The sequence below is a fragment of the Manis pentadactyla genome, chromosome 5, assembly GCF_030020395.1.
Source record: "Manis pentadactyla isolate mManPen7 chromosome 5, mManPen7.hap1, whole genome shotgun sequence".
NCBI lineage: Eukaryota > Metazoa > Chordata > Mammalia > Pholidota > Manidae > Manis > Manis pentadactyla.
The window spans coordinates 94,719,096-94,730,258 of NC_080023.1; positions in this window are offsets into that span (position 1 = coordinate 94,719,096).

Genomic DNA, 11,163 nt, shown 5'->3' on the forward strand with positions numbered 1-11,163 from the left:
GACCTCTAGTACAATGTTAAATAACAGTGGGGAGAGTGGGCATCCCTGTCTAGTTCCCGATCTCAGCGGAAATGCTTTCAGCTTCTCGCTATTCAATATAATGTTGGCTGTGGGTTTTTCATAGATGGCCTTTATTATGTTGAAGTACTTGCCCTCTATTCTCATTTTGCTGAGAGTTTTTATCATGAATGGATGTTGAACTTTGTCAAATGCTTTTTCAGCATCTATGGAGATGATCATGTGGTTTTTGTCTTTCTTTTTGTTGATGTGGTGGATGATATTGATGGACTTTCGAATGTTGTGCCATCCTTGCATCCCTGGGATGAATCCCACTTGGTCATGGTGTACGATGGTTTTGATGTATTTTTGAATTCGGTTTGCTAAAATTTTGTTGAGTATTTTTGTGTCTACGTTCATCAGGGATATTGGTCTATAGTTTTCTTTTTTGGTGGTGTCTTTGCCTGGTTTTGGTATTAGGGTGATGTTAGCTTCATAGAATGAGTTTGGGAGTATCCCCTCCTCTTCTATTTCTTGGAAAACTTTAAGGAGAATGGGTATTATGTCTTCCCTGTATGTCTGATAAAATTCCGAGGTAAATCCATCTGGCCCGGGGGTTTTGTTCTTTGGTAGTTTTTTGATTACCGCTTCAATTTCGTTGCTGGTAATTGGTCTGTTTAGATTTTCTGTTTCTTTTTGGGTCAGTCTTGGAAGGTTGTATTTTTCTAGGAAGTTGTCCATTTCTCCTAGGTTTCCCAGCTTCTTAGCATATAGGTTTTCATAGTAGTCTCTAATAATTCTTTGTATTTCTGCGGGATCTGTTGTGATTTTTCCTTTCTCATTTCTGATACTGTTGATTTGTGTTGACTCTCTTTTCCTCTTAATAAGTCTGGCTAGAGGCTTATCTATTTTGTTTATTTTCTCGAAGAACCAGCTCTTGGTTTCATTGATTTTTGCTATTGTTTTATTCTTCTCAATTTTATTTATTTCTTCTCTGATCTTTATTATGTCCCTCCTTCTGCTGACCTTAGGCCTCATTTGTTCTTCTTTTTCCAATTTTGATAGTTGTGACATTAGACCGTTCATTTGGGATTGCTCTTCCTTTTTTAAATATGCTTGGAGTGCTATATACTTTCCTCTTAAGACTGCTTTTGCTGCGTCCCACAGAAGTTGGGGCTTAGTGTTGTTGTTGTCATTTGTTTCCATATATTGCTGGATCTCCATTTTGATTTGGTCATTGATCCATTGATTATTTAGGAGCGTGTTGTTTAGCCTCCATGTGTTTGTGAGCCTTTTTGCTTTCTTTGAACAGTTTATTTCTAGTTTAATGCCTTTGTGGTCTGAAAAGTTGGTTGGTAGGATTTCAATCTTTTGGAATTTACTGAGGCTCTTTTTGTGTCCTAGTATGTGGTCTATTCTGGAGAATGTTCCATGAGCACTTGAGAAGAATGTGTATCCTGTTGCTTTTGGATGTAGAGTTCTGTAGATGTCTATTAGGTCCATCTGTTCTAGTGTGTTGTTCAGTGCCTCTGTGTCCTTACTTATTTTCTGTCTGGTGGATCTGTCCTTTGGAGTGAGTGGTGTGTTGAAGTCTCCTAGAATGAATGCATTGCATTCTATTTCCTCCTTTAGTTCTGTTAATATTTGTTTCAGGTATGTTGGTGCTCCTGTATTGGGTGCATATATATTTATAATGGTTATATCCTCTTGATGGACTGAGCCCTTTATCATTATGTAATGTCCTTCTTTGTCTTTTGTTACTTTCTTTATTTTGAAGTCTGTTTTGTCTGATACCAGAATTGCAACACCTGCTTTCTTCTCTCTGTTGTTTGCTTGAAATATCTTTTTCCATCCCTTGACTTTAAGTCTGTGCGCGTCTTTGGGTTTGAGGTGAGTCTCTTGTAAGCAGCATATGGATGGATCTTGCTTTTTTATCCATTCTATTACTCTGTGTCTTTTGATTGGTGCATTCAGTCCATTTACATTTAGGGTGATTATTGAAAGGTATGAATTTATTGCCATTGCAGGCTTTAAGTTTGTGGTTACCAAAGGTTTAGGGTTAGCTTCTTTACTGTCTTACTGTCTAACTTAACTCGCTTGTTGAGCTATTATAAACACAATCTGATGATTCTTTATTTCTCTCCCTTCTTATTCCTCCTCCTCCCTTCTTCATATGTTGGGTGTTTTGTTGTGTGCTCTTTTTAGGAGTGCTCCCATCTAGAGCAGTCCCTGTAGGATGCCCTGTAGAGGTGGTTTGTGGGAGGCAAATTCCCTCAACTTTTGCTTGTCTGGGAATTGTTTAATCCCTCCTTCATATTTAAATGATATTTGTGCTGGATACAGTAGTCTTGGTTCGAGGCCCTTCTGTTTCATTGCATTAAGTATATCATGCCATTCTCTTCTGGCCTGTAGGGTTTCTGTTGAGAAGTCTGATGATAGCCTGATGGGTTTTCCTTTGTAGGTAACCTTTTTTTTCTCTCTGGCTGCTTGTAATACTTTGTCCTTGTCTTTGATCTTTGCCATTTTAATTATTATGTGTCTTGGTGTTGCCCTCCTTGGATCCCTTGTCATGGGAGTTCTGTGTACCTCTGTGGTCTGAGAGGCCATTTCTTCCCCTAGTTTGGGGAAATTTTCAGCAATTATTTCTTCAAAGACATTTTCTATCCCCTTTTCTCTCTCTACTTCTTCTGGAATGCCTATGATTCTTATATTATTTCTTTTATATTGATCACTCAGCTCTCTTAAAATTCTTTCATTCCTGGAGATCCTTTTATCTCTCTCTGCATCAGCTTCTCTGCGTTCCTGTTCTCTGTTTTCTAGTCCATTAATGGTCTCTTGCATCTCGTCCATTCTGTTTTGAAGTCCTTCCAGAGCTTGTTTTATTTCTGAATTCTCCTTCCTTAGTTCTTGCATATTTCTCTGCAAGTCCATCAGCATGGTTATGACTTTTGTTTTGAATTCTTTTTCAGGTATACTGGCTAAATCTATCTCCCCAGATTCCTTCTCAGGGGAAGATGTAGCAGATGCCGAAGCTGTCTGGGTTAGTCTTGTCTGGATCATATTTTTTTGCCTTTTCATGTTGACAGGTGCTATTGACTGTCAGCTGGGAGGGCCAAAATTTTCACTTACTACTGGCCTTTCTTTACTGGGGCAACTGCGACCCCTAGTGGCTTGTGTTGGGTAATTGCGTGTAGAGTGGGTCTTTGTGTCTTGCCCGGCCGGGAGGGAGAAATTTCCCTTTCTGTGGGCGGAATTTGTCTCAGGCTGCTTCTCTGCTTTCGCAGCGCCTGGTGGGGTGATGGATGGGGGGGCTGCTTGACTGTTTGCCTCCGTGAGGGGTCTCAGAGCTGTTGCCCAGGGGGTTAGAGCACCCGGTTTTCCCTGTAATTTCCAGCTGCTGTACTGTGACCTGGGTTTTTTACGTCAAGCTGTTAAGTCCCTGTCCCTTTAAGACTTTCAAAAAGCCCCCGCTTTTCTTTGTCACAGGGGCATCAGCTTCAGCACCCGCTCAGAGGTCTTACTCCCTGTTCTCCCAGTATCCAGGGCCCCCTGGGCATATACTGTGTCTGCGCTCTGGCCCGGATGGCTGGGGCTGGGTGTTCGGCAGTCCTGGGCTCCGTCTCCCTCCCGCTCTGCCTATTGTTCTCCCGCCGGGAGCTGGGGGGAGGGGCGCTCGGGTCCCGCAGGGCCGGGGCTTGTATCTTACCCCTTTCACCAGTCGCTGGGTTCTCGCTGGTGTAGCTGCAGTCTGGCCACTGTCCTGCGTCTTCTGGTCTCTCTTTTAGGGCTAGTTGTGTTTGTTGTATTTTCAAAAGTATATATGTTTTTGGGAGGAGATTCCCACTGTCCTACTCACGCCGCCATGTTGGCTCCGCCTCTCTAGATATCCATGTTCTAAAGTATTAATTCTCTCTCTCACTCATAGTCACAGAAATACTATGAAAGTTTTAACACAATCGAGCAAATACTTTGATTAATCCATTGATTCAAATAGAGTATTCACTGAATACCCTCTGTTTCAGACATTGTGCTGAGTGTTGCTTATATAGTGATGAATAAAACAATTACAGTCTCACCCTCATGAGGCTTACCATTAAGCAGAGGAATTAGACATGATACAAATAAACAAAAAAGTAAATAAATAATTACATATAGTAATGACCAAAAAAAGAAAAACAGAGGAGAACATATGTGGTTATAACAAGGGAGCACCCGATTTCTGCTGAGGGATCAGAGAAGACCTCTCTAAAATATAATATGCTATTTGAGACCTAAGGGATTCACAGAGGTTAGCTAGGTGAAGATTTGGGGTAAGTTATTCCAAGCACACATGGAAAGTCCCTAGGACAACAAAGAACTTGCCATATTAAGAAACTCAGAAAGTAGAATATGATGGAGCTTAGTGAGCAAAGGGGAGAATCCTATAATAAGGACTTGACCTCTCTGAATTCAAATTTCTAAAAAATCTGTAATGTCTACTCAAAAACACATGTTGCTGGACAATTTACAGTGTGAATTTAAGTTTCAAGTTCCAGCAAAATTATACAAATAAGTCTATATTCCAACCTCTCACCTTCCACACTCACCCACATGCCATCCCCCTCAGCACCATCTCTGCTAAATGAGGTCTATAATTTTTAAATTATTTATCAAGTGGTTTAAATCAGTGTAGTACAAACATGAAATGACTTTTGTTTTTCTCCTTTTAACCATGTTCTATAAAATCTCTCTTTCCTATATTTTAACATCTTAAACAGATTCCACAAGTTGGTAGCCATATTCAGTGATTAATGTGTAGCCTAGTCTAATCTAAATTTTAAAATCTCAGTCCAATTTTGTATTGTTTTCTTTCCTTCCTGCCACCTGCCAAGTTTGGCCTGACAGATCAGGGAAAGAGAAGAACAAGTCCTGCTCATGCCCCCTCCTGTCCCATGCATGGATTCCTTTCTCCTCCAGTGCATTGGTGAGAAGTTGGTAAGGACTAGATCCTGAAGAATCTTCTACATCAAAATAAAGAATGTGGGCTTTATTGTTTAGGAGATAAAGAAAACATTAAAGGGGGATTATACATACAGGTTTTTATTTTAGAATGGCCCCTTTACCACACTGTGGCTCCTTCACCACATTTGGCTGAAGAGTAGCAAAATATTAAAATAGGATTCTTTTGTCTGGTGTTTCACCAGTGTCCACAAAGTCTAAGAACAATGTCTAAATTGAGGCATTAGACCACTGAAGCAATACATCCTAAGGGCCATGAAACTGATTTTACCAACATTGCTCAGTTTCCCACCTCGATTTCACTAAATGTTGAAACTGAAGAAACCTATAAAGAGAATGCCTTTGGAAAGAGTTCTGGGTGCTATAAATGGGATAAGATGGACAAGGGGAGGAGAAATTACCTTTCCTCACCTTAATCCAGGAAAAACGAGCTTCTGTGGCCCTCTTAAAGAACTCGGCCAACAGCCTCTAAAGACTGGGACGCCAGAGCCTGGACTCTGACTCTGCAATGAGAAGTCTGAAGATACAAGGCTGTGACTGTTACTAGCCTGACTGTAAACAGCAGAGAGGGCTATGTCGGCCAAACCTAACCTCCAGTGACAGTGGAAAAAGTTTGTCTCCTAGGACCCAGATGTGGATCCTGGGGCACAAAGGCAGCCTGGGCTGTGAGAGACCAAACTGCAGAAGACAGACCCGCAGTGGAGAGGTAATCTGATGGGAGCTTTTGGCTGAAGGGGGACTCAAACACAGAGAGACATGGGAACATTATTGTTTAAAGGAACTGCAGTCATAGGTCCTCTAGCAGGATGATCTCCAGGAAGAAAAGCATCCCAAGAGAAGAAGAGCTAACATTTATGTACTTGTCCTTTTAGACATCTTCTTATCTACGCCCTCTACCCTGGACCCTGGGTGCACATGTGACTCTCTTTTAACCAATGAAACGTGGTAGAAGTGCCATTGCAGAACATCCAAGGTTAGGTCAGAAAGGACAATGCAGCCCCCACTTTGTTGCCAGACAAAATTATATCAATCAAATAAAACCATCTTATCTCTTTTCTTTCCTCTCTGGAGGATAAGAAAATCATACCTAGGAATAGAAGAGGAAGTAAAATTAGGAAATCATAGAGAGGCAGAGCATACTCCCTCTATCCTGATCAGGCCTGAGCTAGAAGACAAGAGAACCCTAAATTAGACAAGAATACTAAATTTTGATACTATCTTGATAGGAATTTTTATTTGTTAAAAAGAGACTCTTTAATTATTAAAGAAATCAGAAAGCTATTAGATGTGCCAAATATTTCATCCAGAGCAGGAAAGAGTAAGTCCAAAAGTGGGCTTGAAAGGAAAGAATAGAAAATAATTCACATACTACAGGGTCCAGTTTATTTGATAAAGTGATTACACAATTTATAATGTGTTTTAAAGCAGATGTAAAACAAGAGCGATGGAGTCAACAGAGAGCTGAAATTACACAGAAAGTAAAGGCCATCTGGTGACTATATAAAGCCAGCCAAAATCCCTGGGCTGCTCAGGATTGGAACTTTATATGAATAAACAACTTAGCTAGTGAAATCATCAGGACAAGTTTGAAAAAAAAAAAAACAGAAGCAGAAGAAACACTGGGCTGTGCTTACTTCTCTTTATTTTATACTTTCCTGTTAAAAATTTATTGGAACTTTTCTTTCTGGTAAATGCTGGAAGCCCAGTGTATGTTGAGCAATATGGAATTGATTTTAAAAGCATGAATTATTCTATGTTGTGGAAAGACACACTTGGTCAGTAGATGAAGTGACGTTAATAAGCCAGAACAAGCCCCACATGGATCTTTCCTTTGTGCATGCAGTCTGTTATACATTTCTCCCCAAAAGCAAAACAAGAAGCTTGTTTTTTTCTTAGGAGGTCTTTCATAGTAAGTCCTACAATTTAAATTTTCTTGAAGTAGGTATGTGCTCTTTTTTTTTAATGATCAGAAATTCTGTCAAAAGAGATATAGAGCCTACATCTCCTCCCCAGAAGTCCAGGTAGGCGTATGACCAGCTCCTAACCAATAGAATGGGGCAGAAGTGACACTGCATGACTTACAAGGCTAGGCCAGAAAAGGTGATGCAGCTCCCACTTTGTATGCTGGACACTAACTTTGGGAGCCCTGACTGCTACATGAAGGGGATTGCCCTAAGGCTGACTAACTTTGAGGAAGCACAGGTGACAAGGAGAGGCCGTGTGAAAAGGGTTCTGATTGACACCACTGTTGACATCTCAGCTGACAAAAACATCTGCCATCAGACAAATGAGAGAAAACATCTCCAAGTGATTCTAGCCCCCAGCCCTTAAGTTACTGTTAACCATCAAGTTCTCCCAACCAAAGTTCCAGACTTTGGGCAGAGACAAAATATTTGAATTATGCTTCATCCAAATTCTTGATCCATAGAATCTGTGAGCATAACAAAATGTTTATTTTAAGCTACAAATTCAGGGATAATTTGTTACACAGCAATAGAAAGTACAATAGAAATTCTACAAAATATTAACTGACTTGGCTAATTTCTAGAATTCACAAGCTCTACCAATCTCTTTAGCCTATCTGCCTGATTTTTCCTTATATATCTGTTATTGGTTGAGTTGTGTCCCCCAAACTTTATATGAGGTCCTGGTTCTAGTACTCAGAATGTGACCTTATTTGGTGATCAATCTGTACAGAAGTAATCAAGTTAAAAAGAGCTTATTAGCATGGGCATTAACTCAGAATGATTGGTATTCTTATAAACAGGTGGAAAATTTGCAGCCAGACACACATATAGGGAGAAGGCCATGTGAACATAAAGACAGTCATCTACAAGCTAAGAAGAGAATCCTGGAATAGATTCTTCCCTCACAGCCCTCAGAAGGAACCAACTTTGCTAATACCTTAATTTCTAGCCTCCAAAACTGTGAGACAATACATTTTTGCTGTTTAAGCCATACACTTTGAGGTACTTTATTATGATATCCCTAGGAAACAAATGCAGCACCCATGCTAGGGCCAGTAGTCAGGGGGATTTCTCTGGGGGCAGGGACAAATGTAAGATTTCATAGAGTTGTTCAGTCTATTCATAGAACTGTCCCAATATGTATCATCTATAATAGTTACATCAAGTAAGCAGCTAACCTATTCATCCCTGTGGTGGTAAGGATCTTACTACCTCCTAAGACAGCCATTCCATCCTTAACCAACTCTGTTAACTCATTCAGTAAGAAACAATCATCTTTAGCATCATATAGAGTTAATTTTAATCTGATTTATATAGGATGATCCTTTACATATTCTCAGACAGCTGCCTGTCTTGCCTAAATATACTTTATAACAAAAGAAATATCCCCAGGCTCTTGGAGATACTCCTCTTATGATATGATTCTATGTCGCTTCACCAACATTATTATTCAACTCTGAATTTAAGTCCACTTATGTCAAAATAAAAAAGAAATGTCCTATAATAAAGACTGTCCAGTAATGCCACAGGCCACCTTACAAGGCAGTGAGTTTACAGTCATGGAAAGAAGAGCTTTGAAGACTCACTCAGGGGTGTTGCAGAAAGATTATTAAATCAGAGAAGATATTACACTCGATGTCCTCAAAGACAACTTTTGATTTTTTTTTTCTTTTAATAATTATTTTTTATTGAAGGGTAGTTGACACACAGTATTACATTACATGAGTTTCAAGTGTACAACACAGTGGTAGAACATTTATATACATAATTCTAGGTTCCAGCTATCACCCTACCAGGCTGTTACAATATCTTGACTATATTCCTTATGCTATACATTACATCCCGGTTACTAATTTATTTTACCATTGGAAGTCTGTCCTTCTTTTTTTTTTTTTTTTTTTTTTTTTGTGAGGGCATCTCTCATATTTATTGATCAAATGGTTGTTAACGACAATAAAATTCTGTATAGGGGAGTCAATGCTCAATGCACAATCATTATTCCACCCCAAGCCTAATTTTTGTCAGTCTCCAATCTTCTGAGGCATAACAAACAAGTTTTTACATGTAGAACAAATTCTTACATAGTGAATAAGTTACATAGTGAACAGTACAAGGGCAGTCATCACAGAAACTTTCGGTTTTGCTCATGCATTATGAACTATAAACAGTCAGTTCAAATATGAATACTCATTTGGTTTTTATACTTGATTTATATGTGGATACCACATTTCTCTCTTTATTATTATTATTTTTAATAAAATGCTGAAGTGGGAGGTAGATACAAGATAAAGGTAGAAAACATAGTTTAGTGTTGTAAGAGAGCAAATGTAGATGATCAGGTGTGTGCCTGTAGACTATGTGTTAATCCAAGCTAGACCAGGGCAATAAAACATCCACGTATGCAGAAGATTTCTCTCAGAACGGGGGGGTGAGGTTCTAAGCCTCACCTCTGTTGATCCCCAATTTCTCACCTGATGGCCCCCCTGCGACTGTGCCTGTCTTAGGTTGTTCCTCCCTTGAGGAATCTTACCCGTCTCTGGCTAACCAGTCATCTTCCGGGGCCATACAGGGAAATGTGAAGTTGGTAAGTGAGAGAGAAGCCTTATTGTTTGAAAAAGTTAGCTTTTTACTTCTTTGCATATTTATGCCCTGTGGCTTCTATGCCCAGCATTTGTCTTGAGGTATCTTTACCACTTGGAAGAATTATGATACTCGGTAAATTTGATATGAGGCACGAATTCTATTTAAGGGTTGTAATTAGGAAGGAAGAAGAAAAGCTATAGAAGTAGCAGGCGGAAGAAAACATGGGAAGATTGATTATTTCTTTGATATATCTTCTTGTAGAGTAACTTCAGCATGTATAGGTTTTAAGCTACTACTTAAATTGCACACACACATTAACATAATAGGAGTATAGTTACATAACCAAAGCATATCTGTAATTACCAGCCATCTGCAGTGAAACCAAGAAAACCAGTTAGGCACCTTAGGCATTTGTGAAAACTTATCTATGATATGGTGGATATTGTCCAACTGAACTTGAACAGTCTGAGAGAAATCAGACAAATTAAAACAACCCATTCCTGGGGACTGTTCACATGCCATATGTTCTTTTAACAGTAAATAGTTTGTAGTTGTAAGACTTTGGAGCGCTACAATTTGCACTTCTCCAAATTCTTGGTTGAGTTCCAACAGTATAGATCCAGCCCAATTCTGTTGTTTTACTGTATGCACAGGCCAGCTTAGATATCTCCTTCCTCATTCCCATGGCAAGTCCAGGAACTGGTGGGATGAGTGCATCTACAGCTGTAGCAGTGCGTGGATCTTTGTTGGGGTTTTTTGATGATCATCTTCTGGCATGAGTCTTCCAGAGAGTGCAGATGTTGGAAGTTCTTTTTCATATCGTATCTTAGTTCATTTTTGGGGTAGCCCAATTAGGCTTTGATCCTCTGTATAAACACAAACAGACCCTTTGCCTACACTTTTATATGCCCTTTATACCCTTGTGTAGAACTCGTTGGAGGTTACCACACAGGAACTGCCCTTTTTTTTATTTTTTTATTTTTTTGCTATCACTAATCTACACTTACATGACGAATATTATGTTTACTAGGCTCTCCCCTATACCAGGTCTCCCCTATAAACCCCTTTACAGTCACTGTCCATCAGCATAGCAAAATGTTGTAGAATCACTACTTGCCTTCTCTGTGTTGTACAGCCCTCCCTTTTCTCCTACCCCCCCATGCATGTTAATCTTAATACCCCCCTACTTCTCCCCCCTTATCCCTCCCTACCCACACATCCTCCCCAGTCCCTTTCTCTTTGGTACCTGTTAGTCCATTCTTGAGTTCTGTGATTCTGCTGCTGTTTTGTTCCTTCAGTTTTTCCTTTGTTCTTATATTCCACAGATAAGTGAAATCATTTGGTATTTCTCTTTCTCCACTTGGCTTGTTTCACTGAGCATAATACCCTCCAGCTCCATCCATGTTGCTGCAAATGATTGGATTTGCCCTTTTCTTATGGCTGAGTAGTATTCCATTGTGTATATGTACCACATCTTCTTTATCCATTCATCTATCAATGGACATTTAGGTTGCTTCCAATTCTTGGCTATTGTAAATAGTGCTGCAATAAACATAGGGGTGCATCTGTCTTTCTCAAACTTGATTGCTGCGTTCTTAGGGTAAATTCCTAGGAGTGC